Here is a 27201-nt window from a genome sequence, read left to right as displayed (position 1 = left end):
GAGCACCTCTAGCCTTATATAATGTGACAACCTAGCCCTTTCAGTACTGAAATGTGGTTTCTGAAATATTTCATTACAATTTTGATATTACCTTAGACTAGAAAAACTTATCTTTTCATTTGGTTTCATTTAAGTGCATTTGCCAGCACCAGGCTTTAATATAAACAGGATTTGGCACATCAGCTGTTCAGCAGTAACTATATGACTTTTAGTCCAAACAAACAACATAACAAGATGGCTTACTCCCTAGACTATGGCTCTGTGTACTGTGATCTCATAATTCAAGTCTGCAGAAGTATAACTAGGGAGCGTTTACTCACCAAAACTTGTTGTAATTATAATTTATATAGTTACAGGACTTACATGGGTAAATGCTTTAGCGTGAGAGACATCTACTACGGTAGATAGTTTATCTAGCAACATTAACTATTTATAGCTGTACAGTTGCAACTTATCTGTCACTAAAATAAGCTCAATTCACGGAGACTTCACGTTAAGGACAAACAAAAGGCTTGACTAAAAGTTATAATGAGGCTAGGGCACATCTGAAATCCTACAGCTCACTGGGGATTCTGCTCAGGTCCGTAAGAAGCCAATATAGGATTCCCAGCCTGGAAACGCTCTCTAAATAGTAGGCACTCACAACTTCATTTTCAAAGCTGCAGCCCCCATTCTTTGGAAATGCGGCAGAGAATGCAACTGCTCGCCCAACAGCACACTGCATGCGTTCCCTATGCTACCTCAGTTCATATTGCACTTACACAGGAAGCAGACAGCACAAGTTGAATTTCTTTTTTTCTGTAAAGGCATAATAACCCACATGTCCCATCTTCTGGGGAAGTGTTCTAACTGCCAGCCTCTTCCAAGTGGGCACTACTCTGGAGCAAAGCAAAGACCACCCCATGGTTTGGAAGGATCTCTAACCTGTGGGCCAGTGTTAGCCATATTCCAAGAGCATTTGCTGGACTGAGTCCCCCTGAAGAGGAGACTAGCACATTTCTAGAACCTGATAAGATTTACCTCCCAAGAAGCTCAGGGAAGGGTAGTAGCAACCACTTCATTTCAGAGCCTAATGGCTGTATTTACTAAACAGCTAAGCTCTTCCAAGATTGATGCATCTCTAGAGACCTAACTGATTGTGTAACAAAAGAATAAGATGACAGCTGATGACAGTGCAATAAACGTGCAGAGGTTTTTCTGCATCACAGTTTTAAAACTAGGCGTTTAAACTCTGACCTCTGATTTTTCTGAACTTTGAAATTGGCACTCTATATAATGTCTTCTGAAGATTAAACACCAGATACAAATGTCTCCTATTATCTGGGCTGGAAGGGAGATGATATTTTTGGCAACATTAAATTCTCATAGAACTTCTTCAGCTCCAAGATTCCCTAGTACTTATTTTGTAGTTGTGTGTCCATATTCTCTGACAGTTCTTGTCTAGAAACTTTCTGCCGTGATTTTGTTTGGTATTTGGAGTGGAACTCAGTTTCTTTTTTGTGTGGTTTAGTCATGCTCCTGTCCCTCCTTCCAGCTGATGTTTGTGTTTCGTTCCCCTCGTTTGGAGAATTTATTATCTGACATTAATCCCCTGAGCCTATAGATTAACCTTCCTGGCATATTTAAAGTCTAAGATTTGAAAACAATCAAATGAGCAGTAAAGGTGAAACATGACATTATCTGAGAGTAAGTGTTACAGAGAGGGATCTGCAGGCAACATTTCAGGAATTATATGAAATCTCATTTTTGTTCTCGTTTCCTAGTGGCAGTCAGTGAATCTTATCTTTCTCTTCAGGAGGAGGACCGTGAGGAATTATTTGCTAATGTTAGATAGCTAAAATATACCAGTCTATCAGAAGTTGAACCTGGTGATCTAGTACACTGCAGTTTAATTTTGTACGAGGAAAATTACTATCCCCTCAGGATACCAACTGTTCAGAAATATCACTCCATACTTTGCTATTTCTTGCCTCCAAGGACAAATGTAGACTCTGAACAAAGGTAATCTTCCTTTGTTTTTTAACCGTAAGACATTGCAGAATTCCTTTAATTAAACACTATATGCAAATACAAAACATAAATTCTCGGTATGTAGAGAAAAAGAAACAACAACAACAAAATCCACAGTTGCTGTGCCTGGAAGGCTGCAGACCACAGAACAATTTCACCCACAGTAAAAAGATGAAATAGATTCCAGCAACCTATGATACTTAACCAGATATTTACACTTCAACCTAATAATTTTTGAAGAGGGATAGGTAAACTCTAAACAGATTTATCCTTTGCCAGAAACAGCATCCAAATAAAATCAGAAAAGGCTTATTGGCTTATTAATGGCCTAATTGAATAAAGATAGTGTACATTAGTTTTACTACCCTTAATTTCCCTAATTGCTCTGACAGCATCTGAAATTACTCCATGTTTTATGTTGCTTCCTGTCCTTACTTTTAAGCATTTCAATGGACAGTTGAATATTATGAAATGGGATTGTAATTGTAAAAAAATTAAAAGCAACTCCTTCAAAAATATCATCTTAAACATCTATGTGACAGATGCTGGTGCGTTGCCTAAAGGTTAAGAGAGATGCATTTAGCATCTGTTACTGAGTCACCACGATACAGATTAGAACATTATGTTTGTGTTTAGATTATCTGCTATAAACACATCCGGGTGACTGTCCTGGGATTAATTTGTTGAAGCCTGACATTTGTGTATTATCACCTAATTGTTATCTGGTCCTCACAGGACTTGTTGGCAATTCCATAACTACCTCCCCCACTCAACTAAAGTAAGGGAAAAAAGAAAAATGAAAAGGTCAGACTTCTGAAGTAATCTTGACCATGTGCTTAACATTTACATCACAAAATTAATGGAATAACTCTGTAACCACAGGCACACAAGATAAAGGACAGAAACTTGTTCCCTTTTGCAGTGCAAACACCTTCTCGTGCATAATCTGGCACATATTCTTTTCCCAACTGCATGACATTTGTTCCCCATTCTCTTCTAGGATGCCGGCAAGTCAGCCTCTAGCTAGAGTTCAATATGAAAAACTATTTTTGACTTTTCTTGATGAAACTGTTGCATTGCACTCTAAACACCTACTCTGAATATCCGTCTATGCTGTCTCCCTTCCATAATAATTTCCAGTTTGGCCTACTGCCTTTAACAATCAATGTAACCTGCCACTTCTTGCAGGCAGTAGTTATCACTTCCTTCTACTTACAATGAAAAATGAGGGGGAAAACAATGTAGCTTATAAAGTCCACAACAACAAGAGTAAGAGTTTATATGATGGATTCATTTCTTCTCATGTGATCCTAGAGAGGACAATATGATTCTAGGGATGTGTTTTGGTCTGAAAGTTTCAATGTCACTGAAATCCGAATCTTTAAAAAACACTGGAATATGAACTTTGACTGTATAGCCCTTTAAATAAAAATAGCATTTTTACTACTATAGTCTTCCCAAGTGCCTGCTTCTTCCTAGTACGTTTCCCATCCTAATACCGTATGTTTTTGCAGCTGGCAATTGACACTGCCAATGAGCCTTTATGTTCAATGTTACTTAATATATTCCCACCAGAAAGTTATTTTTACTATTCAATTTCAGTATCTTCTTAAAGTGTCTTGCATATGAAGTTCATATCTTAATTTGCATTTTTCCCATAGAATAAGTAAATAAAGCTTCAAAAAACAATATTAAAAGAATTTAGGTTTGTTTGCTGAGAGGGAGAGTTTTATGGAACAGAAAACTGCTTTTTACTGAAAATAAAGTTGCATTTTTTCCTTTGTTTCAGATGGCTAAACTGGAGATAACTGATATAGCATCATCATAATGGGACGGGGCTTTAAAACTGCTTTTGCATTTCATTTTTTTTAAGGTATGGAAAAGCAATATGCTCAATTATTATACACGATGGGATGAAAATTCCTCAAAATATTGCCCCATTCTACAGAATGGTCTCTTAAACAGCTACAACTGGCCCTTCAAGAGGTAATCTATGTGGATCTGTACATCCATGCCCTTTTTCTGGCATTTCCTGGACTAGCTTTATGTGCTGTGGCTGAACACACACCATCCTATATTCCCATAATGTTTTAGCAGCATCCTTGTGGCGAACTACATCCTCCCTTTCCAGTGCTGTCACAGTCAGCGTGATGCAGCAGGAATCTTCAGATTGCATCTAGAGGGAACACCAGCCTGTTCTAGGGCTCAGGACCATTTTTTGTACTCTTTTCATTCTTATATTATTGAAATAAGGCCACGGTAATTTGAATCCAGTGATCTCACAATCCTTTACGGAATTTCACACTTAAAAGACTCAGAAAAACCAGCACCATAGAATCAGTTACACCTGTGAGTACAGCAGCAGCCTAGACTACAAATAATTCGTCCATTTACTTTTCCACTGTACCACTCACCGTGATACTAGAGTTGGCCTTTTGTCCATACTGCTCACAAAGCTGTAATTAAAATGGGCCAATCCTGTGTCTGAAGAGTAGATGTCATTTATACGCATCTGCTCAGGGCATATCTGCCAGTGTTGCATTACAATAAGACGTAAATATCCTTCCTGCTACAGCCTACTTAGCAAGTGTACTCTATCCCTTCCCCTGGACTGAGAAAATTTTTATTCACACACAACCAGTATAAAAATACTGTGACCTCTTTAACAATCTTCAAGCAAATTATTTCTCCAATTCAGCAGAAAGTATTTTATGTAGCTACAGAAATGATGTTTGTATTTTATCAGTGCTGCTCCCACCAAAGGTTGGATTATCTGTTTCACATCCATTTAAACACAAGAAGGTTATAACAGGGCAGACAGCAATCTGGACTTTATTGGCTGGGAAAACTGACCTCATAAATCTGACTTGATACATCTGTCCTTTCGCCTGTCTGCGTATATGCCCATGCATTCAGTTGGCTATGTGCCTGCTCAGTGATGGATCAGCTTCTGTGGCTACTGCATCGAGGATTTTCCATCTCCCTTTCTTCCCTACAAAAATAAATATATTGTAAGAAGTGCAGAAAAGAAAACATGCTTATGATTGCTTGCGGCTACAAAAAGAGCCAATGTACTGTTCTGATAAACGGTCAGGAAGCCATTGAAACTACCTACAGCATCAAACGTTCACTATGTCTGTCTGTTTCTCTAAATAGACACTGATATGGCTCTCATCACCGTGCTTTCTGAGCACACGAGAGATTCCATGAATGAAATGCATCACTGTATCATGTTGCAGCCCATCTCACACCCCAAATCTCTTACAGCTCCCAGTTCAGGATCAGAAGACTGGTATCTATTGCTTGAAACCAGTTAAAAACACTAAACTTTCAAACACACCAAGTTTAAAGCAGGGGATAAAGGATTGGAACTAGCGTTGTATAAATGGAAAACAGATAATATGATAAAAACAGTTATTCCAAGTCCACGAAATTGCAGAACTGCATTTTCTAGAGCAAAATATTTTAGTTTATTTACCATCAAGGACACACGAAGCCTGTGGCTGAGCAGCGCAGTACAGACGCTTTACAATGACTTTTTTGAATGCAGTCACCCATAAACCCTCTCACCTGCAGTGTTTTTGCTATTCAGTGATTTTGAATCATCCGTACATGTTTATATCATTTGTTTTCCATCAGTAAATCAATTTAGTACAATTAGTGAATACGGGGTGGGGGGGGGGGGAGGGGGAAAGCATGTTTTGCTCATTGCCTTTCCACAGTTTCGGAATGACGACTGTAAATCTATTTAAATTGAAAAACAAATAAATAAATCCCTTTACCAGTAGGTAGTTCCTGAAACACTGCTCTCTAGGAGCCTTGATAAGAAACTTCGGGAGAAATGCTGCTACTATACTTTACCTGGAAAACTGACACTATATGATAGGAAAGAATGAAAAAATAAACACTGATTTTAGAAAAATCTCTTTCCTGCCTGAGATTTTCTTTTTTGCTAGACACACTGGTAATTCTAAGGCTGATAAAGACTTTCATTGCAAGTGTCTGACTGACTTAGTTGCTAGATGCATATAACAGCAGTAAACTAAATGCCTATGAAGCCCTGCATCCACACTGATTTATGCTGGTTTCAGGCATTACTGTTTCACTTCATAGTGGGATAGCAGAAGATTTAAAAACAGCTTAATTTTTACACCCTCAATGAATTTAGCAATCCAGCTGCTTAGCAAAGCACGGGCTCATGCTATTGATCTAATTTTCTACTACTTGTTGAGAGGACGCAGCAGTCTGATCCAATGTTACAGTTGACTCCACCTCCCAACAGCTCTTCTAGTAGTGCAGGATAAGATAAGATGATCATGGGAACAGCAGCTGACAGAGTAATCCACAGAACCCATTGATTTCTTCTCCCTGTTTACTCCCTGCGTTTTAATTGAATTTTGTGGTTCAGCAGTGGTTGGAGGCTGTGCTTTCACAGTCAGCTAAAGTACAAAGTAAAAAAGTTAAGGCAACGGGAGAAAAAAAAAAAAAAACAACACACACAAATTCTTGAGTTGCGTCCAACTGGAATTGGACAAAAATAGACTCCAAAGATTCTCATTGCAAATTTGACTCTGGAATGAAGGTTGTGTTTTTTTGTTGTTGCTTTGGTTTGGGTTTTTCTTCTTTTCACTCAACTCTTCCTTGCAATAAGAGAAATGCGAGAAGGAGAATACTGGGAAAGAAAAATTTTCTTGTTCCCAGATAGCAGGTTAAAATTTTTAAAGGGGGCTGGAGGTTTTGAAGAAGTCAATCTTAACCAGGTCCCAGAAGAAACTTAGCAGGGTGGGACAACTTGCTGTCAATCACCTCATAAATAAATACTTTCTTTGCCAGTCAGGCTAGAACTTGGTTCATGGTCTCTCATCAATGCACCATGTAAATGCTATTAACTTACATGCTGGACATTTAAAGGCATTACAAAATATAATATCATTCTAAGAGAAATGGAGACATTTAAAAATAAAGACTAACAGTTCACTTCTACTCCTGCACCGGGCAGAGTCCTCACGTGCACTGTCTTTCCCTGTGCTTAAGTAAGTTAACCTTCAGTTAAGTAATAGTGCTTTCCACCAGGTGAGAACATGGCCCTGCACCTCTCTCTCTCTGTCTTATCTGGAGAATGCCTTTAAGAATCTAGGAGCTGAGATTTACAAACAACCTCAAAGACTCTGGATGATATGCTCCACTTCAGTATCTCCCCATTCTCCACTGTCCCATGCAAGCAGCAGGCAATTTATACTTTTTCCTTTTTAGGAGCACTGTCCAAAAACATAGTTTCATTCCAAAATGACTGTGTGAACTGTGGTATATTCTTTTTCAATAGTTCAGGTGAAGAACTGATAGGCTATAAACAGAAAACATATTTCTGTTAAAGAAAGGAAAGAGCACACACACCACTTTTCACTTCAATTGTAAGGTTTATAAGATGACTTGTAAGATGCCCACACAAGTTTATGGTTTGCATGAAGTTTGTGCAAGTTTGTAAGATGCCCACAAAAGAACAGCATGCATAAAATCAAGATCAGAGCTGAAGAATAAAGCAGGCACCCTTTGACCTCCTGTAAGCAACCCTGGATCTCCAGCACTCCTTGCTAGCCGTGTTCTGAACGCAGATCATCACTGATGCCAAACTACATCAATTAGTATGATAGTTCAGTGAGAGACACAGAAATGGTGACCAGGCTGAAAACCCAAGAAGCCGAGATGGCTAGATGATATACAATAACATTTTACAAGTCCGATTTCTGACAGCGCTTCCAGCTTCTGCAAAAAGAGCTCCAGTGTCTAGAAGCATGCAATGCACTGCGCTTGGCTGCTAGGAAATGGCAAAGTTAAAACCTGCCTGTTGCTTCGCGTGGTAACAAACTATTGCTGAGTTTGCACCGCAGTTAGCTATGGCAAGTTTATTCCACTCCTGATTTAATGTCACAGTCTTTCACATAGCAAAATAGTTCCTATAATTTTTAGGGACACAATACAGTGTTTCTAAGAACTTGAACGGTATCCATGAGCCCTACCTCAATCGTTCTCAGAATTCTCTCTGCTTTGTGAAAAATAACTACTTTTTTTTTTTTTTTTTAATAGCAAAATCAAAAGGACCTTCTGTTCTTTATGGGAAAAAAATTAAGCTTATGTACAACACAAGATTCGTAAGTTTGAGTTCTGCTCTTACTACAGCAAGACTTATAATTCCTAGGTAAATTTGCAAGCAGAATGACTTTAGCCATCTGACAGCTTGTATTTGGAATGATACAAATTTTGGAAAGGCTTATGGAAGGACAAATGCAATGTAAAACTCTTAAATTGTATTCGCATGACCTGGGGAGAACAGCAAGAAGAAAAAAACCCCAAACACCAATACTCCCTTTTTGCATAATGAAGAATAGTTTTAAGATGTGATGCGACACAGTGCTTCTTCAAACGGATCACAGCAGAGGAAAGAGAATGGTGCCAAGACACATAGCAGAAAGGCAGGAACCCATGCAGAGCCAAGCTTTTAACACTGCAGATCTTGGGTATTCATGCAGAAGCCAGGCATGATACTCTCCACGAGGCAGCTGCATGTCCATGTCTAGTCATTGTCTGTACCTCATGATCTTTCAGGATACAAGAAAAAAGAGGAAATGAGGCATAAGTCTTCAGCAATATTGATTATCTGCAATTTTTTCTACATAGTAATCATAGGATGGATCATCTTCCCCTCCCCCCCCCAACACCTAACCTAGCTCCATCCAGAAGCCAGTGCAGAGGTACAGGAGAGATCATGTGTTGTGCTGAGAAAACATCCTATTTTGCAGACCAGTGGTTTTCCTTATGCCCACTTGGCATCTCCTGATTCTTTCCAAGCTCTGTTTTGAGATGAGGAGATCTTCGATGTCTTGCTTTTGCCCAACTGGATTTTCCCCCTAATGTCTTTTAACTAGGGACCATTAAATAAAGGTTCAGCTAGACCATCTCTTCTATAGTCCCCGCCCTTGGATTTTGCTCTATCCAAAAACCGCCACTTTGCTCCATGCTGCTTATTCTGACTTTCCAGTTTGTTCTCTTACATAGAATAAAGTCTGAAACTGATGGCTGCTTTTGGAGAGTCCATATTTGATAGATTTATTTTCTTCTAAACTGAGTCATGCTCAGAGAATCCCATTCTGGCTAATCAAACAAACTGCAGTGAAATAAGTGACAACAACAACGGTTCCGTTCTTTGCATCTGGACGTTTCCTAATTCAACCTTCCAGGACTCCCGTGACTGCAAATTTATACTACCACCACATAACGTGCAAAGTGATATAAGCTGTATCAGTTCCTCACAACAACTTTATGTGGATCAGGTTGACACAAGCTCTGCTTCAGGTTGGTATCAAATACTCAACAGTAGTCACTGTGGAATAGAGAGGTAATCTACTTTTCTTGGTTCAGGCCAAAATATGATCCCTCTATGTTAAGAGTATCACAGGTATTTTTCCATGACTTTTATAGTATTATATACTGGAAAAAAAATCATGAAACATGCATGTTGATTTCTTTAATAAATACTTAACAGAAGGTTAAATAAATGCAATTTTAAAGGAATTTCAGTAAGTGACAAGATGGAGTCCCAAGCTCTAACAAACTCCATGCACCACTTGTCTCATCACAGACATACTAGGAAGACCCAGATGATGTCCTCTTTCTTGGTTGCAATTCATCCCCTGCAAAATAATTAACTCATTGATTTCAGGTCTAAAAAACTGCGCAAATCTCACAGTGGTTGTATGTCCACCTCCTCTGTAGAGTTTCTTATTCTTTAAGAATGTATAGAATACACTCTTGCTTGCTGAGCACTACATGGCTGCATTATGTAAAGCTGCTGCTAGCAATATCAAAACACATTAAAAGTTTAACTAAGACAATGTGTTTCAGAAGAATTTGCTTTCTTTGGAGCTGGAATGTCCCCATAAAAAGGCATGATCTGTACTAGACTGAGCTGTCCAATGATCTGCAAACGCTGCACATTGTGTCCTGGAGTAAACCCTGCTTTCTTCTAACCCAAATTGGTTTGGATTCCTCCTGTGCATGCAAAGAACATTTCTGAATAATACTAGAGTTACATGTTTTTAACCTGCACGTTGATTTGTATGGTTGCCTTACGCAGGGAGCACTTTCAGTTTGTAGTGATTGCAAGTCTACTGACAATGCCCCTGAGCCTCTTTGCTGCCCTTTGTTTTTTGTTTTTTTCCCCTCCTCCTTCTTTTTGGGGGGGGGGGGTGTGTGTGTGTGGGGGGGGGTGTTAGCATGTCCCTGAAAAGCAGAACCACTCCTGTTTTCAAGGCTCATCCCATTATCCTGTTTGATTTGACCAAAAAAGGTATTTTTTTTTCCCCCAGATTCTCTCTCTTCCTGCTAGCCCTCTGAAAACACTGTCGTTTAGGTAGACTTCTGCACCGTACAGTTAAGCACATGCACACTCTTAACTTTCCCCTGCACAATACTTGCAGTATTTCACCTTTCTCTCTTTCTCAGATGGCCTCTCACCGCTATTTCACCTCACACTCTGCTGTGCCCCTCACCTCTGCTACAGTCATCATTTCTCCTGAAAGCTTTGTATTCCCTAGTCCTTCTCAACCAATCTTTCCTGTTAATACCCATGTTCTGACATTGGAGCATAAGGCAGGCAAGCACAGGAGATGTTAAAGTGAGTCAGTTCAGAGCTTCACTTCACTGCTGATGAAGGCTGAGGGATTTTAATTTTGCAGATTTTGAGAAGATTTACCCAGTAAGGCAGAGGCAGAAATCACTGTGAAAACAGGACTTCTGTATTACTGGCAGAAAAACCTGGTGCCATTAAGTACTTCAATCCTACCGGGGTTGACTCCATGCCTAGTTTTCCTGATGGTAAAACTGAAAAGCTGTGCCTTCATTCAGTTTTTGCCTTAGAATGTTCTCACACACAGAACTATGCCTTTCTCTACAGAATAACTTAACATATATAAGCACTTCCACACCAGCTCAGTCCAAAGGTAGTTCTGGCCTGGAGCTGTCCCCAACAGCGACCAGAAGACGTGTAGGAAAGTAGTGCAAGAAACAGGGAAAGTGCAGAGCAACTTTTTCTTTCATATACCCTCCTAATTTACTGCCTTTTTTAGTAGTAAAGACAAGTTGTAACTTTGGCAGAGAGTCCCAGCTTTTTACACTTTCACCAGTCCTATTGTTGTTACACAATACAGGGCTCAGGTCCTGGAAGACAAGTATGATATGAAATGCATTTAGAGCACTGCTTTAAATGCAATCACTTACGCTTCTTTTTAGCCTTTCCCCAAAGCATCTTTATCATTTACCACCAAGGACAAGAAGATACCAGACACAGAGATGGCAAAGAGCAAGTCCACCTTTTGACTTTCCTGGTGCCAGGGTAGGATCCCTCCAACAGGGCGCACTCTTCAAGATGTTTTAAAGTGTTCGACAATCTAGGGCTTCTATCCTTGACAGCCAAGTGCATCTCACTCCAAATGTCACGTTTAGTCTGCACTCCTAATTTCATACCAGCACTTCCTACTACATACTTTGTACCTCCCCTAGATATTACACCCTTGCAGTGTGACTGAATGGACTACAGCCGAGTGCAGAATCTCTCTCTATCTCTCTCTCTCTCTCTCTCTCTCTCGTTTTCCTTGTTATTAAAAATAACATTTGGAACGCAAAATTACTCTGTGACAAGAATAAATGACAGAACAGCAGCTGTAGTGATTAGCTTGCAAGTACTTGCATAATGCAATGCTAATGAGCTGAAATACACTCTTGCAGAATATCTAAGTGATTTCTTCATATGCGAGAAGGCAATTTTTTTAATTGTTATTATTACCTCTTTTATTCCCCCTCTCCTTCAAATGAGCATTTAGCTCAATAGACAGCTAGACTACTGTGGACATAAAACAGTTTTATCAGATGTCACCACTGCTTACAAACATATATGCCTCTGAGAAATCACCTACACAAATCTTGGGGCAGCTCTCTGCATCAACATCCTGAGTCCTGCGTGCAGGCCTAGTCTCAGGAAGCACATAGTGGAATTAGAAAAGGTTCAAAGAAGAGCAAGTAAAGTGAATAAGATGGAGCAGCTGCCTTATGAGGAGAGACTAGAAAGACTGAGGCTCTTTGGAGAGGAAGAAGGTGTGGAGGGAAATAACGAAAGCTTACAAAATCCTGAAGTTGGTGAATAAGGTGAACGTGGAACTGCTGTTCAGGAAACCTAACAATACTAAAGCTTGTGGACACGCATTGAAACTTATAGGAGATCAGTTTGAAACACATAAAAGAAAATACTTTACAGAGACAGTAGAGAACTACTGGATTTTGTTGCCACAAAAGGCTGCGGAGTCAAATAGTGTCTGCAGGCTCAAAAAGGAACCAGAAAAACTCACGGACGGTAGGTTCACCCAGATATAAAAGGATTTACAGTGGGGACATCCTCTTCAGCATGCCTACTTCAGTGATTATGAGTGCTGTGGAAATACAAGGGAATAGACTGCAGATAAAGGCTAAGCTTCAGATCTCTCCCTAAATTCTATCTCCTACTGCCACTGCTGTAAGGCAGAGTACCACCTATTGAGGCCACTGGTGCCTTTCTTCCCAATTTAGAAATTTCTGTTCTAGCTATTAAACACTCTTCTGTTCCTAAATCTTTAATGAAAATCAGAAACTGTTCATTTACTATAGATTATGGGCTAAAAGTTGATGCTTTCATGTGTTGGTAGATGAAGAGTTAATAACAGTACTGTTTTTAATTACAGCCACATGATAGAGCGCTACACACAGAGGAGAACCACGCTGTAGAACAACTCCTGAGTGCACTCCTCCTTAAAAACACAGAGGAGAAGCAATGCTTGGAGAAACTTCTGCAGACAGGATTTTTTTTTCTGGAGACTGCAATCTGCAGTTCTCCCTAAAGGACTGCCTCTAACATTCCTGGTAATGCATGTTAATTAATTTATGGTAAAGCATAGGTAGCTTGAAAAACTTTTACAGGACTGCAGTGTCTGAAAAAATTAACTGATATTGTAAAACCTGTTCTGGTACCAGAGTTCAGAAAAATCTTAGGTGAACTTTAAAGCAGCCAGGGAATGCCTGTTATCACAGACTAATTGCTACCTTTACAAAATTACTTTTTTTAAACTCAACTTCACAGTTTGGCTAAATTTTGCTAGTTATCACTTCAGTTTCTTCTGTTGAGGCACAGATTCTCTTGAAATCTTTCAGGAAAATTGATGCCTCCAAGAAAAATTTTAGGCAGGGTGTTTATTGGAAAGAAGGTGGGCCAGGCAAGCTGGACCTCTTATGAACATATTCAGACTTGATTTTACATGCTTGATTTTACCCTTTAAGATTTTGTATACCAGCAATTTGAATGCAGAATTGTTTGTCCTACCTCCTCATCAAGATTTAAGCAACAAGGCAACCTTTCCTGATAACACAGAGTTCTTCTCTTGTCGTCTACTTTATGATAGAAGGCCGAGGGGCACCATGAATTTCTTTAGGGCGCACTGGAAGAGGAAGTTGCTTCTCAGGGAGAATCTTTAGTACAGTGCTCAGAGCCCCTGAGATGTTCCCAAACCTCTTGCTTTTCAGTGCCACTGAAGCCTCCCTTAAGAACAATTACAACATGCTGCCTTGTGGGGATCGCCTCTAGATCAGACTCTGCAATACCTCCTGTTCAATATGCTTGTGCCCCCACTGAGACCTACTGCTGGAGATGAAGGTTTAGTATCGCAACCCTAAAAGGAAGCAAAATTCAGATATGATCATATGTTATCTGCCCACTAACACGGCAAGAACAATCAGGTTATAATACTCATCCCCTGTAGATATTATTACTGGCTGTAAGTGGCTGTCAGCTCCCAGAGCTCATTAACAAAGCATGGCTGTACTGGCAAGTTATTCTCAACATCTCAGAGCGCATTATGCACACACGGTGAAGTCAGACTTCAACAAGGAAAAGCAGTTTAAATTAAAGCATAGTAAAAGAGCGGTAGAGAGGGAGAGGAGAAAAAGCGAGGCCCACTTCACAGACCAAACAGCAGGGAAGAGTCATTCTCTGCCAGAGTCAATGCTTCTCTCTGGTCCCATTCCTTTGCAGCAAGCAGAGAAGCAATGCTAGAAGCACAGGTTTCTCAGGGAACCTGCGCATGAGAGCCTCATTATCCAGTGACAGACGATGTGTCCAAGCCTCCTGTAGCTGCTTCAAGGCAGACTTGACCAACGTCAGCATGAAATGAGAACATGCTATGGGCTTCACTGATGGTGCTAGTACCCCCAAAGAAGGGGGGAAACAGCTGTCAGACTCTGTGGATTATAGAAGGATTAACACTAGCAGAGTTTGCGTGGCATATTCCCAATCAACAAAACAGGGGAAACACGCATTTGACTTTAGCTCTTGAAATGCTCTTGTCACGGAAGCGTGTGTGAAAGGTGCACCAGATCATATGTGGTTATAAAACTTTTGTCCACAAAAGAGACACACAAGTCCATTACTAGTGAACCCTGACTGACAACTCTTCGTGGTTTTCACAGAGACTTCCGACTCCAACCCAGCCACTAGTTCAGTCTAGTGCAACAAGCTATGGCTAGGGATAAAACCACGCAGCCACTAAGCAGAGTATCTTACAACCTTTTATCCTCCTATAGAAGAGCACTCAAACATCTGAGTGCTGTTTTTCAAAATTCATAGTTCCTTTTCTGTTTTAAAATAGCACGTATGTTCTAATTTTACCCTCATTGCAAACCAACAGTGAATATTAAGGTATTCTAACAAAACTGCAGGCTTATGTATACTGTAATATACAGTAGTTACTGTGTCTTTCCAAATAAGTTATCAGGCAAAACCTCTGCTGAATCCAAAGAGGAACGCTATGTAAAGTTATTCTCATAGCTCTGCTTTGTCTATATGTCACTACCATAAGAATTACATTCTGTCTGTAACAGCACTTGGATGATCACTAGACAGTTTGCTTTTACTAAGATCAGGCTTTGGAGATGTTTTATTTTACAGCAAAATGGTTTGTTTTACTGTACCCTTTATAACTAACCAAAAGAGAAAGAATAATATTAGTGCAAGTCCATAACTCACCATAACTGAATGTTTCCTATCACCACTTGTTTTGAACTGCAGTATATTGGGATGCATCATGAGCAAATCAATTTCTTGACGCAGCTAAGCTACATTCGGTATGCGTTATCGATTCAACTGAAAAACCATGCAGCAGAAGCAGTTAAGAAAAAAACAGGAGACTGAGTCCCACAGTAAATCAGTAATGAACTTGTTTGTATGACCTACTTATTCATGACCCATGAGTGAGCTTCTGCTTTTTGCTAATAGCTTCTGCCCTACACATAACACTATAATGTAATGCTACACAAACTAACAAAGCCAAAAGAGACCACCTGTCCATCAGGTTTTCCATGTTTGAAACTAATACAAGAGGAGAACTTGTGTTGTGACCATTCCTTCTAGTCTCTCAGTTAACATCTATTTGGCCAAAGGTGGGCTAGCTTCCTCCAGCTGAGTATTAAGAGCTAAGTTTAATATCTCTTTACATTCAATTTAGCTTTAGGACTAGAGCTGTCAAACAAGCTTACATAAGATAGCAATGCTCTATTTTCTGGAGGTTTATAAAATTGGAAGTGATAAATATTCTTTTAGGTAAAACAGATTCTATCTTACACTTTTGAAAGCCTCACTTTAGACGTTTAAAACACTTCTTGCATTCACATCTAAGCACCTCCAGATAGCTGGGGTGGGGGGTGTACTTTTGATTTATCTTTTTTCCTGTAAAGACCCAGCACTACAAGAAAGTACTGAATGCAGCTGTCAGCACGCACGTGCACGCGCACACACACACACAATTAAGTATCTCTGAAGAAAACAAGATCTGTCACCCTCATCCCATGCCCTATACTTTTATGACATGTTTGAAAAGCTTTTCATGCTCTGTGGGTCCTTTTATTAACACCCTGACACCTCTCTAGACAGCAAGATTTTAGAAACAGTAGCTCTGCTCACCTGCGTTACTTCCATACTCACAATGATTTCAGACACAAATGAGGACTTTGTTGGTTCTGGCAGCTTTGTTCCTCAAAGAAAGTTGCTTATAAATGGAAAAGCCCAGCCACTGCTCCTCAAACACCTTCCCCGAAACTCTTTCAGGAGCACAAAAGACATCAACTCCAGCAGGAATTCACCTCCTGTACCCAAGGCCTCTTACAGTCCTAAACAACCCACATAAACACAAAACACCTTTTTCCTACTCTGTGCCTCCTTCACTAACCTATTTGGACAGAAGTGCTGATGCAGGGGGAAGAGGCTGTAACAATCCACAGCTGTTGTTTTGGGGCTTAGGGCAACACTGAACTCAGCCTAATGGTCAGAATAGCCACAGCCCAAGACTCATGAGAGCACAAAGCATTTCACCTCTTGTCACCACTCTCAACAGTGCTGCTCTTCATTTTGATCTGTGTGCTTTTGGTTTCCTGAAACAAAATATGTCAACGCACTACATGCCAATGCTTCTCTGGAACACAATGGATCGACTTACTCTTAGGCGAAAATTGAGGTAATTGTTCAAGGAAGCTCATGCAAGAGGTCATAGGAGATTTGGGATTATTGTAGTAGAGGCAGAAGAATAATTGGATGCAAATCTCTAAGAGAACCAGGATTCATTAGTTTGGTGCTCACAGAAGAACTTCTCTCTATGCAGCAGCTTCTCTGATTCCAGAATACATCTTTTCCTTGCTCAGCCTGACATTATTAGTTCTTTACCTTGTGATCAGTGATTTCCTGCCTAAGCAAGAGAACCCCCAACTCATGAAAGATAAAAGTTAAACATCCGTGCAAGTAGGTGGGTCAGAGCACTGCTAAAAGAGAAAGATATACAACCTACTCTGTGCAGCGCTTTCAGCTGCTCAGCTCCAAGTATAGCAGTCCACCTGGGATTACGTCTGTACATGGCTAGTATACCCATAGGAGCACGCCTATTTTCCAGAAGCTAGGAATGTAGAAATGCTGTTTGTTTGGGGTACATGGGAACATAAGGAAAAAGAATACAAGCCAGTGCGTTTTCCTAGGGACTGGTGCAGCTATCTTTCTTGCTTATATGAACCTGCTGCTATGATGGAATGAGGTACTAGAGGAGAATTTCGTTAGACAAAAGTAAGTGCTTGTGATACAGATTAAGTACAAACTCAAACTGTATTATTGTTTACTGTGTCCAAAATAGCTTTTTTAACTTTTAAGAAAACACATGCAACTCGTGCCAAGAAATCAAACGTAGAGATGCTAAGCACAAGCATGTACTAACTTTTTGGTCAGAAAAGAGCATATATTTTTATATTGGTGTTTTGATGCTGTTCATTATACTCACACCAAGCTATAATGCTCTTTCAAATTGTCAGCAAAAAATCCTAACCTGAGGATATCCTAATGAAGTGAGACAAATTTCCAACACAAGAATAGCCTGGCATTTCTGCAATGAAATATGAATCTAAGGCCAAATCCCGAGGACAAGTTTTACAGGCAAAACTTTCACAAATTCTGATGGCTGTCTGTGTGAATGAAGACATTACAGTTTGGCCTGTGACTGGTATCTTGTGTGGGCCGTCGCTTTTAGAAAAACAAACCAATCTGAACTGCATAATTCTGGGAACTTAGGAAGGTATTTTCAGCATTTGTTTTAAGCATTTTGTGTTGCAATTTTCTTAAGGATTTTTCAGGCAATTTTAAATGGACATCACCTCCAAGAAAAGGTCTAGCACTGAAGCCAGTCTTAACTTTGGCACTGTGGAAAATGAATGTAAGACTTGTCTACGACTTCTAATAAAATAGAGGATATGCTTGGTTCGAGTTCAAGAACTATCACATTCACGTGATATATAAAAAACATTATTATCTCAAAGCTACTTTGTCTTCTTCTTTACGCCTTTACACAGTACCTTCCACACATCTTTCCCTTCCTAGAAGGTTTTCAAGCATGAGCCTCTCCAGATGTCCGCCCTCTTCTGGATGTAATCAAAAGATGTTTTATTATTTCCACGTTTATAAAATGCAGTGGTCTGTTTTTCAGTAGAGGATGATCTAACTTTTTGCCTTGGGTCTCTGTGAAATGGCAAGGGTTACACTATGCTAGTATGAGAACTATGAAATTCCAGGTGTCTGCTTCATAGCTGTATTAAAAGTTCCTTTGGTTTATGTAGTCAGTCAACTGTTTATTGATTTGTTTAATGTCATGTAATTTTTCACTTTTGCATTTCTTCTCTGTATTTCTCAGGGCTTAAAACACACTGTTGCTCTGTGGTAAAGCACTTAATCCTCCTTCACAAAAATAATGGAGAAACATTTCCATCTCCCTCTATTGCTTATGGTAAGCATGTTGAGCACAAAACATTAGGGCTGGAAGGCACTTTATATAATCTTTTCCTCTGCCCCAAGTCAGGATCAACTATTTCCTTCTTACTCCTGATCAGTATTTGGCTGACCCCTGATAAAGACATCTGATAACAGGGACTGCACAATTTTTGCAGACAACCTAGTCCACTGCTTCATCAGTTAACTGTTAGTTTCTTCTTATTCTTTTTCATAGACTCATGACATGAGTAAAGGGCTCTAAGGATCACTTTCACAAGGACCCATTCATCAGGGACCCGGGGCTTTGCTTTTGTGACCTCTCATCTTTAAACACAGCACAGATATTAAGATGCAAAGCAGAAATTCTTTAGACAAAAAGTACCTTAAAGAGAATTTCAGTTCTTGACAGTGGAACCAGGAAGTTGACACTTTTTCTCAGTCATACAGCCAGTGCACGCTTTGAAACTTTCACTGCACATCTGTGCATCACTGCATGGATTAGGCGCCAAGCCAAAGGCTAGATTCCTACGAGTCCGTGCAGCTCCCACACGTTTACAGCACTAGGACCCAGAGGGAGCTTAATTCCTGTGAGTCAGTGCAGCTAGCTGAGCCTGAGAGCAGTGAATGAGGCTGGAAAGGCAGAGGGAATGTGAATGGCTCGTCTGGCTTGGGAAAGTGTCCACAGACTAGGGTGCTACGGACTACAAAACAGCTTGGACACCCCTCAGGATTTCCTCTCCCTCCAGTGTTGAGTGATAGCAGCTCTGAGGTGAGTGACCCCACAACCGTCAAAGGGTTTTCACAAAGCAAGTAATGCTGCCGTTGCATCAGTTGTGGAAGTTTTCCTGTCTTTAAAATTTGCCAGTATGTTTTTGCTGTACTGTGATTTTCGCTCTCTTGAAGGGGTGCAGATCAGATGCCTTTGAAACATGGAGTGCTGGTTGCTTAAAAGTAACATTTGTTCAGAACAGCTTGGTCTAGTAAGACTGAAAATTGCATCTATTAATGCAGTTTAAATAGCATGCACATCTGGAAGGTGTTCAGAAAGCATTTGTGGCTAAGTTCAAAGCTTGAAACGTATCTTTAGTAAAAGCAGCTTAACCTTAGAGAAATGTAGGCATTCTTACGCATCGTTTTTCATCCAGGTAAATCAGACCTTAGTTTTATCTGCACAGGTATAGCAGTTAACTTCTATATGAAAATGCTTTGCTGTCTTGGTTTTCATTATGGTGTAACACTTTCTCTCTTTTCCATGATAATTCTACTCTAGGTAAGAACTCTTTTTTTTGCTTTTCTGAAATAAATAAATAAGAATTCTGGTCAATCCAGACATAATTGGCACAAGGCAGAAACCTTCTAGCTCTAGGCAGAGCTGTAGTTCACTTTAGACTGTATATTCTGTAACTACACTTGGAAAAGCTTACCAACTCCTTGCTGCCTGCCTATTATTGACAGGATGAAACTGACAGTGTTTATTGATTTATCCTGGGTGATAGTAACACCGTTTTATCTGATACGCCAGTCAGACACAGGAACGGGGACCCCAGCAAGGGAGGAAAGGAATTTGTGTGCCAAGAACAAAAAGCGTTTGTGCTTCAATTGTTTTCTTCACTTTAAATTCTCCTTATACGCTCAAGAAGTTTTAGAAAAACAGTGAAAGTGAGCACGCTTGTCAGGCTGGTTTTTCCAAGTTGTCACAACTTGGAAGTTGCATTGTCACTGTTAGGCAGATAATTCATGAGTGCTTTCATGCATTAGTGTATTACAGTAAAGCCTCTTGGGTACTTTTTTGCTAAGCTAAAATAGAGTGTGACAATTATCTGCAAAAAGGCAGGAAGCTGACTTGCCTGTAAGTTCATACTTGTTGCAGTTCTGAGCTGTTTCAGGTACTATGAAAAACAGGCCTTTTAAAAAGCCATCTCCATGTTCAGATGGACAATCATCATCTCACATTTGTCCAAAACTCACAAAGTTACAACAGTGTCTGCACTTTCACAAAAAAAAATTACAGTGATGGGATCAAGAAAATAAAATGGAGTGTCCACATGAGCAGGATTAAGAAAGATTTGGCCCTTAAATATATTACTCGTTAGGTGTATGAATCATTTTCTAAAAAATCTCAGCAAGGTCTGGAGAGTAGCTCTTCTGGCAGATGTGCGCAGTAAAGTAATAGTCATTTCACATCCTGATCAATCCCAGCCACTCACTCTAAAGGGATCTGTCAGTCTCACAACAGGGTGGCAAAGAAAGTAAGTAAGTGTGGCTTTCTTGCTCATGGTTTTCACATCCTCTTAGCTTAGCAGTGTCCATTTTCTCACCCAAAAGCTTAAGTTATCTTCTCAGATGTCTTCATTTAATTCCAGCGGAGAATTACAGAGCACAAAGGATCATTCTAGCCCATATGCTAAGTTACTTAGAATGATTATTACTTAGAATGATTAGGCCTCCTATGTAATCACTGTAAAATGTTAATTTAAAAAAACAGGTTAGGAAAATACGTAAAATGTTGATTAAGTAATAATTAGCATTTTTAAGTGAAAATGCCCTTCTTTAATGGAATACATATAACAGCAGGAAAGATGAAACACATTTAAAAACTAGATTACTTCAGTCCATAGAATACATCCCATAATTTCACCTGTGCTCATATACAAAATGCTCCTGTAAATGCAAATTCCATCATGCACATTTCATTAATCAATTTTGTTTCTTTAAAAAATACCTTTAGAACTGGCAGGATATTGAATATATATTAATTAACATTAATTGCATTAAGTTGAAGGCATCATTTGGAAAATATATCGATAATTTTAAGGAGGTAACGTAGTTCTACTATTGTTTTAGTCATATATTTCGAGAACAAACCTTGCTCTTAAAACAAAAGAGTTAAAACAATTAATGATTTCACTCCAGTAGATTTAATATTCCAGCACCAAAAGTCTACACCAGTACTGGTGCGTTTAGAAATATTTGTCTATCCTTTAAATCTCAGTCCACTAAAAGCTAGTGAACGGCAACACCTTTCAACTCGACTACAGCAATGGTGACCTCTGCTGGCAACTGCCCTCTCGTCAGAAGTTTAAAGGGCTTGTTCAGAAAGTGACCATAAAGTAACACATTTATTAGATCAGCTGATACAGTTAGAGAAATGTAAGATACTACTTCTTCCCACAAGCCTTGCCTCATGCTAACGAGGGGTGAAAGGCACCCGTAACAATGGTACTAGAGCTGCTTTTTTTCACGGTAAGAAGAAAATTCTCCCTATCCTCAATTTGACTCCAGCGCTGTCACGGAGGCCAATGTGTTTTAAGAGCATTTCTATGACAGAAGCGTCTCCCACACTGGGACAGATGTCCTATGGGATGTGAGTGGCTTGTTTTCCTGACACAAGGCCCTTTGCGCAGCTCTGTTGAATTGATTAAATATTTGCAAGTGTTTGCGTGTGCATGCATTTATACCAAAAATTATTACGTGGCCAAACACAGCAAGGTCATTTTTGCTTTTGCCAAGAGATCATCGTATCTATTAGCGTAGGTTATGCACACTTTGAGTATTGGTGTGATTCCACTAGCGCTATTTATATAACTCAGTCAGTGAAAGTAAAGCCTCAGTCCCACATTATAAGCCCATCTTGTGCCCATGTCCTGACTATTGCATGTAGTTATGGTCATTGTCCACATCTCAAAAAAAGAATAGAGTAAAACCAGAAAAGGCACAAAAAAGAGCAACAAGGCCTGGAACAATTTCCATATTAAGAGGAACTACATAGATCAGGACTTCCCGACCTGGAAAAGAGATGGCTGAGGAGGGATATAATGTAGATACTCGTAACTGTCCTGTATAAGGTTAAGAAGAAATGGCTGTTGTCTGTCTCCCAGTTCAAAAACCAAGGAGCAGGAAATGAAACTTACAGGTGGCAGGTTCAAAGCAAACAAAATAAAGTTGTTCTTTTCTCCAGGCATCATTAAGGTATGGAATTTCTTTCCATTGGATGGGTTCAAAAAGCAATCCGACATATTAAAAGCAAAGATACTACCTGCAGTTCAGGAAATCAAATGCAATTCAAAAATGACTGGAGAGTGGGAGAGTATAATAAGGAAATATCACTATATGGTTGCCCTATTCTTATACTACTCCCTAAACATTACTAGGTACTGTGGAAGACAGAATACTTTCTTCCGTTCTGGTACAGACATCCTTATCTTCTTCTCCTAAGCGTTTTAGCCTGCCAAATACTTTACCCATTCTTGCAAGAAGAAAGGTCACTACATAATTTTTACTATGTGTTGCTAGTTCACTGATGAAGGTACGGGACTTGTGTTTAAACGAGAAGGTGAAGATAGCGTTTTTTATCTGAGTATTCATTACTTAGGGGCAAGTACGAGTTCATGTGAGTTTACACTGCAGAAAGAGACCAACACTGAGATATATAACTAAACAGGCAAATCAAGGTCTAAATAGATTATGACTGAGGAAGTGGAAAAAGGCCTAAGAAAAGTATGTAACTGTTTGATCTTGTGAAATTCAGTGAAATATACTTCAAATGGGAAAACACAGTTTTATCTAATTTCTTAGTGCCTATTTATTTGTGGAGCTGACATCTTATTTTGAGACTCGTTATTGAACTGAAGTCTTTTCTTAATGCTTTCACCAAGAATATTACACATAAAAGTAAACAGTAGCAAGGAAATATTACATCATTCGTTGCATTGACAGTATACCTTTCACCTGGATTACTGCAGAGTCCAGAGAATAGCAATACAAACGGTGAAACCTGGATGCCAGGAAGCTCTAGCATATTCTGAGGAGATAAGTCAGGGATGGGAGATGTCAACCTGACTGCTGTGAGTCTAACCCCAAGCGTAGCTGACTGGCTATAGAGGTATTAAATGTGTTTTTCACTCTGGAGCGCGTGTTAAAAAACAGTGGAATTACACAGAACTTTCTCTGCACAAAAGTCGGTTTTCATGCCTCCTTTCGTGCTTCCTGTTTCTCCGAGTTTAACAATTAATTGCAAACGAGTTAAGAGTGTACTGGAACGTTAAAACTTGGCACTTGTACCCAATTATGAGGACACAGGAGAAGGGATAAAACCGAATTTAATGGATACACAAATAGAGGTGTAAGATGCTGACCGTACTGGCAGACAGTTGTGAAGTCACTAGGGATATAAAAAGAGTTGGCTACAACAATTCACTAGTCAGCACGTTTTCAAGTGCGTGAGCTCCAACTGAAGCACACCCAAGTACACCACGTTGCACAGTCAACTACATGTGTTTAGGAGACCAAGAGACAAAAAGATGCAGTACTTGCCCACCTTCAGGTATAATGTCTGTGTGGCTACGTTCGTGTGAAAGACATTTCACGTGAACGCTAGACGTGACACTATTACTGTAGCAGAACATACGCAAAAGCATGAAACTTTCTTAGCATAACATCTTAGTCCAAAACTAAAAAGACTGCATGAGGTAGTGTGAAATAACTTGCATGGTGGGTTTACTGCCATGCCAGCCTTTAGTAGCATCATTTGAACCTCCTGTCTCTTTGTTCAGTGCATAAAACACCTTAGACTCTTTGTCGACTTGGAGGCAATGTATACTTCCCAGTAAAGAGCCTTTCCTCTTTTTTCCAGGGATCTTGCATTTACAGCAATGTTTTGAGATTTTCTGGCATAATAGTCCCCACTGGCCGAAGGCCCAAATCGAACTCTATCAATCAGACTCATGCTCTCTGTTGAGGGCAACAGTTGTACCACAGGAGCATGGCTTCCAGATATCTTAGTAGTATCCCTCGGAAAAAAATGTGAGATGGTAACAACATGCAGTAAAAATCCTGAGGAATGGTGTGGCCTGGGCTTTGCAACCCCAACCCTCACAGTCTCCCCTCAGTCTGACAGTCCCTAAAAGTATTTTCTGAACAGAACCCTGGTCACTGTCAGAAACCATACATGATGTAACCAGACCACTTGATGTAGTTCTATGTCTTTTGTTCAGGCATTTTCTAAAATTGAACACTGAATACAGACTATTACATTGATTCTAAAAAATCTTTCCTTAATTTATGTTCTTGGTTCCAAAATCGTATTTCCTGTTCCCATAGGGTACATAACAATGTGCTAATAAAAGATCAGATTCTGCTCCCACCTAGTTGTTAGGAATCAAAACTCCGATTGATTTCAATGGAAAAAGATTCATTCAAGCACAATGACAGAAAAATATGCAACAGAAGTAAGAAGTAAGACAGTTTGACCTTGTTTTGGGACTTGGTTTATATATTGTTGACAAAAACATAATGACCGTATATGTTAGGCAAATATCAATATTCTTTCCAGGAATATAACATGAGCCTGCTTCTTACATTCAGAGTTGGTCATTTATCTTTAACTGCTATATTTGAAAGAAATGTTACTGTGTTAAAGAGTATGTGATAAAATTTGACTTAGCTCAGAGTCAGGTGGTGACTACTCAGAAAACTAACAGATTAGCCTGCTTCTGACAGTCCAGAACAATTAATAAATTACCCTAGTACAGAAACTGCCGGGAAACAGATTATTTCTTTTGACAACCTTCTGTTTACTAAGTGTGGTTTTGCTAGTCTAAAAATTATTATTTTGATTTTTTCCTATTCTTAATCATTTCATATGTTTCCCTCCGCACTGTATGGGAATAAAGGTGACCCAGTTTTTTTGCGGTCAGGTTCATTGACTTACTTTGATTTTATTTTATTTTTATAGAGCCACATGGAATCCAAGATATTAAAAAAAAAGAGTTCCTCAGAAATATTTGTGACGGAAATTTGCAAAGCACCTCATTGCTATATAGTACTCTGTTTATGATATGGTTAAACAGCTTTGGCTCACTGGATATGTGGTTTTTGTATTCAAAATGTATCTTTTATTTTTGGAAGCCATTCTGTGCTGGGTGACTCAGGTATGAAAAAAGAGTTGTGCTTGTTCACAAAGAGATGTGCCCTGTGGTGAATGACACAGCCTGAATTTTGTGAAATGCATCATTTCCTGCCCATCACTTCAGGATCCTTTTTAGATGCTCTGTGTACCAGCCCCAGAGCAGTAAGGCATTTAGGCACATGCATTACCACAGACATAGGAATAATTCAGTTGAACTATGCAGTGTTTAACATATTTCAAGAACAACTCACAATTCTGAAAAAAGTAACTATCAGTTCAGCCCTAGTGTAGCACTGTACTTCCACTGACCATGAAAATGATTGTGTTGTGACCTTGAGGAAGGGTCAACAGTGCCTGTCAGCTGCAATGGGATGGAAGGCAAGAAGTAACGTGTCAAGCTGTGCAAGCACGGATGTTTTTGATCACCTCAGCTGTCCATATCCTTAATTCTCTGTTGCTTTCAAATTTCAGAATGAAAACTAGCATTTCTACACAATTTAGTCTCAACAGTGTCATTTTCCCTCATTAATAATGGGCAATGAGACCTAGAAATGCCTGGACATTTACACATTTTCCATCTTACTTAAGATTGTATGAAGCAAACTTTCTAAATGCAAATTAACTGACTGCTATGCTGCATAGTCTGCAGGCAGCTGCTGCTCAGAGCTTGGTGACTTCACAGAACAATTTGCTTCAGGGCAGGATGATCTAGGAAAGAAAGGGCAATTTTTTTAAAAGCAGTTACTAATTTCCAGTTGCACTGTATTTATGTGTCATATTTAGGACTTGCTTAACAGGTTCTGAAGCTCCATATGAAGTCTGGAAGCTCAACAGATTGGGAAATTAGGTTGCAGGGCATTTCAAAACAGAGATAACGTGTTCCATAGGGCACCTGCTAAGAGAAGTATGCTAGCATACATTCCATTGCCCGTCAGCTTCCATGTGCATTTCTGAAAGTCCCTAGCAAAAGAACTGTGCATACGGCTTCTGTATTTACTTTTATGTCTACTTGCTCCTAAAGGTTTTAGTAAGTTACAAAGAATGCTTTCTAATCATTCGTATTCAGCATACATTCACACTTCATTCAAATTTTCATTTTACTGATGTTTAATGTAGCTATCTCTGCAGATCTCAAGGAATCAAGTACACTGAGAATGTGAAGTACTCAGTAGCTATGAGACATATATACATGCCTGAAGACTAGGGGGATTTCTGAATTATATTAGAATTATTTCTGTTCTGAATTATATTAGAAAATAATTCTTTTGAACTAAATAAGCACATGGATATAGGGATTATTACTTGTACTTTGTATAGCTGTATATCATTAAATTTAAGTGAATTTTGGATCCTCTAGAAAGGCAATGGGTTCCCAAGTAACCCTTTTTTGTCTGTTTTATACTGATACATCAAGCTTCCATAAATTATAACTTTAGTAATCCAAATATAGGCTGCTTTCACTTTCATTTTTACCAGGAGCTTTGCTGGAGAATGATGCCCAGGAGGCACGCAGCTCAAGCTGTTACTCTGTCCTACTGTCATGTAATTAAATAATTAATTTTGCTGTTACACGTGCGTGAGACTCTGCTCCTCCTAAACCTAAGGTTCAACTGTTTCCATAACACATGCCCCACCTGAACAAAGCAGGAATTCCCTATTCAAACACAAAACTACTACTTTGCCCCCCGACAGTGGCAACACTTTGCCTTCCAAAAGTTATAGCATTCTGTCCGAATTAAGAAAAATCTCTTACTGGAGTCTTGTGTGGTCATAGGATATATGCTTCTCACGTACCAGTGAGAGAACAGGAAATTCAGCATCCAAAATTAATAATGTAGAGAGTATATTAAGAAGTTTCCCATGGCTTTTTTTCTTTTATGTATGGTATGATAGCACTTTATGGACATAGGTAAAT

General features: G+C 39.4%; 2 protein-coding genes across 37 annotated transcripts in view; one reads left to right on the top strand and one right to left on the bottom strand.

The window, feature by feature from the left end:
* The window catches only part of LOC104142281 (uncharacterized), a 157680-nt gene that overhangs the window by 43836 nt on the left and 86643 nt on the right, over positions 1 to 27201 (bottom strand). For 12 of the 35 annotated variants that reach the window (XR_011136183.1, XR_011136185.1, XR_011136180.1 and 9 more), the window contains one exon: positions 4864 to 5002. The exons of 16 other annotated variants lie outside the window; for them this stretch is intronic. The gene's annotated coding sequence lies outside the window, so the exon portion shown is untranslated. Of the gene's footprint in view, positions 1 to 4863; positions 5003 to 8060; positions 8607 to 24629; positions 25995 to 27201 lie in introns of those variants that run through there. 7 more of the 35 variants (XR_011136196.1, XR_011136199.1, XR_011136204.1 and 4 more) reach the window with 2 other exon arrangements.
* NGF (nerve growth factor) overlaps positions 18857 to 27201 on the top strand; it is a 31191-nt gene continuing 22846 nt past the window's right edge. Inside the window, exon 1 of one of the 2 annotated variants that reach the window (XM_068918357.1) lies at positions 18857 to 19148. The gene's annotated coding sequence lies outside the window, so the exon portion shown is untranslated. The remainder of the gene's footprint in view (positions 19149 to 27201) is intronic. The other variant, XM_068918358.1, reaches the window with a different exon arrangement.

This window comes from Struthio camelus, chromosome 24 (assembly GCF_040807025.1).
Source record: "Struthio camelus isolate bStrCam1 chromosome 24, bStrCam1.hap1, whole genome shotgun sequence".
NCBI lineage: Eukaryota > Metazoa > Chordata > Aves > Struthioniformes > Struthionidae > Struthio > Struthio camelus.
The sequence above is the reverse complement of the archived record's forward strand: the minus strand, read 5'-3'. Positions and strand labels throughout refer to the sequence as shown.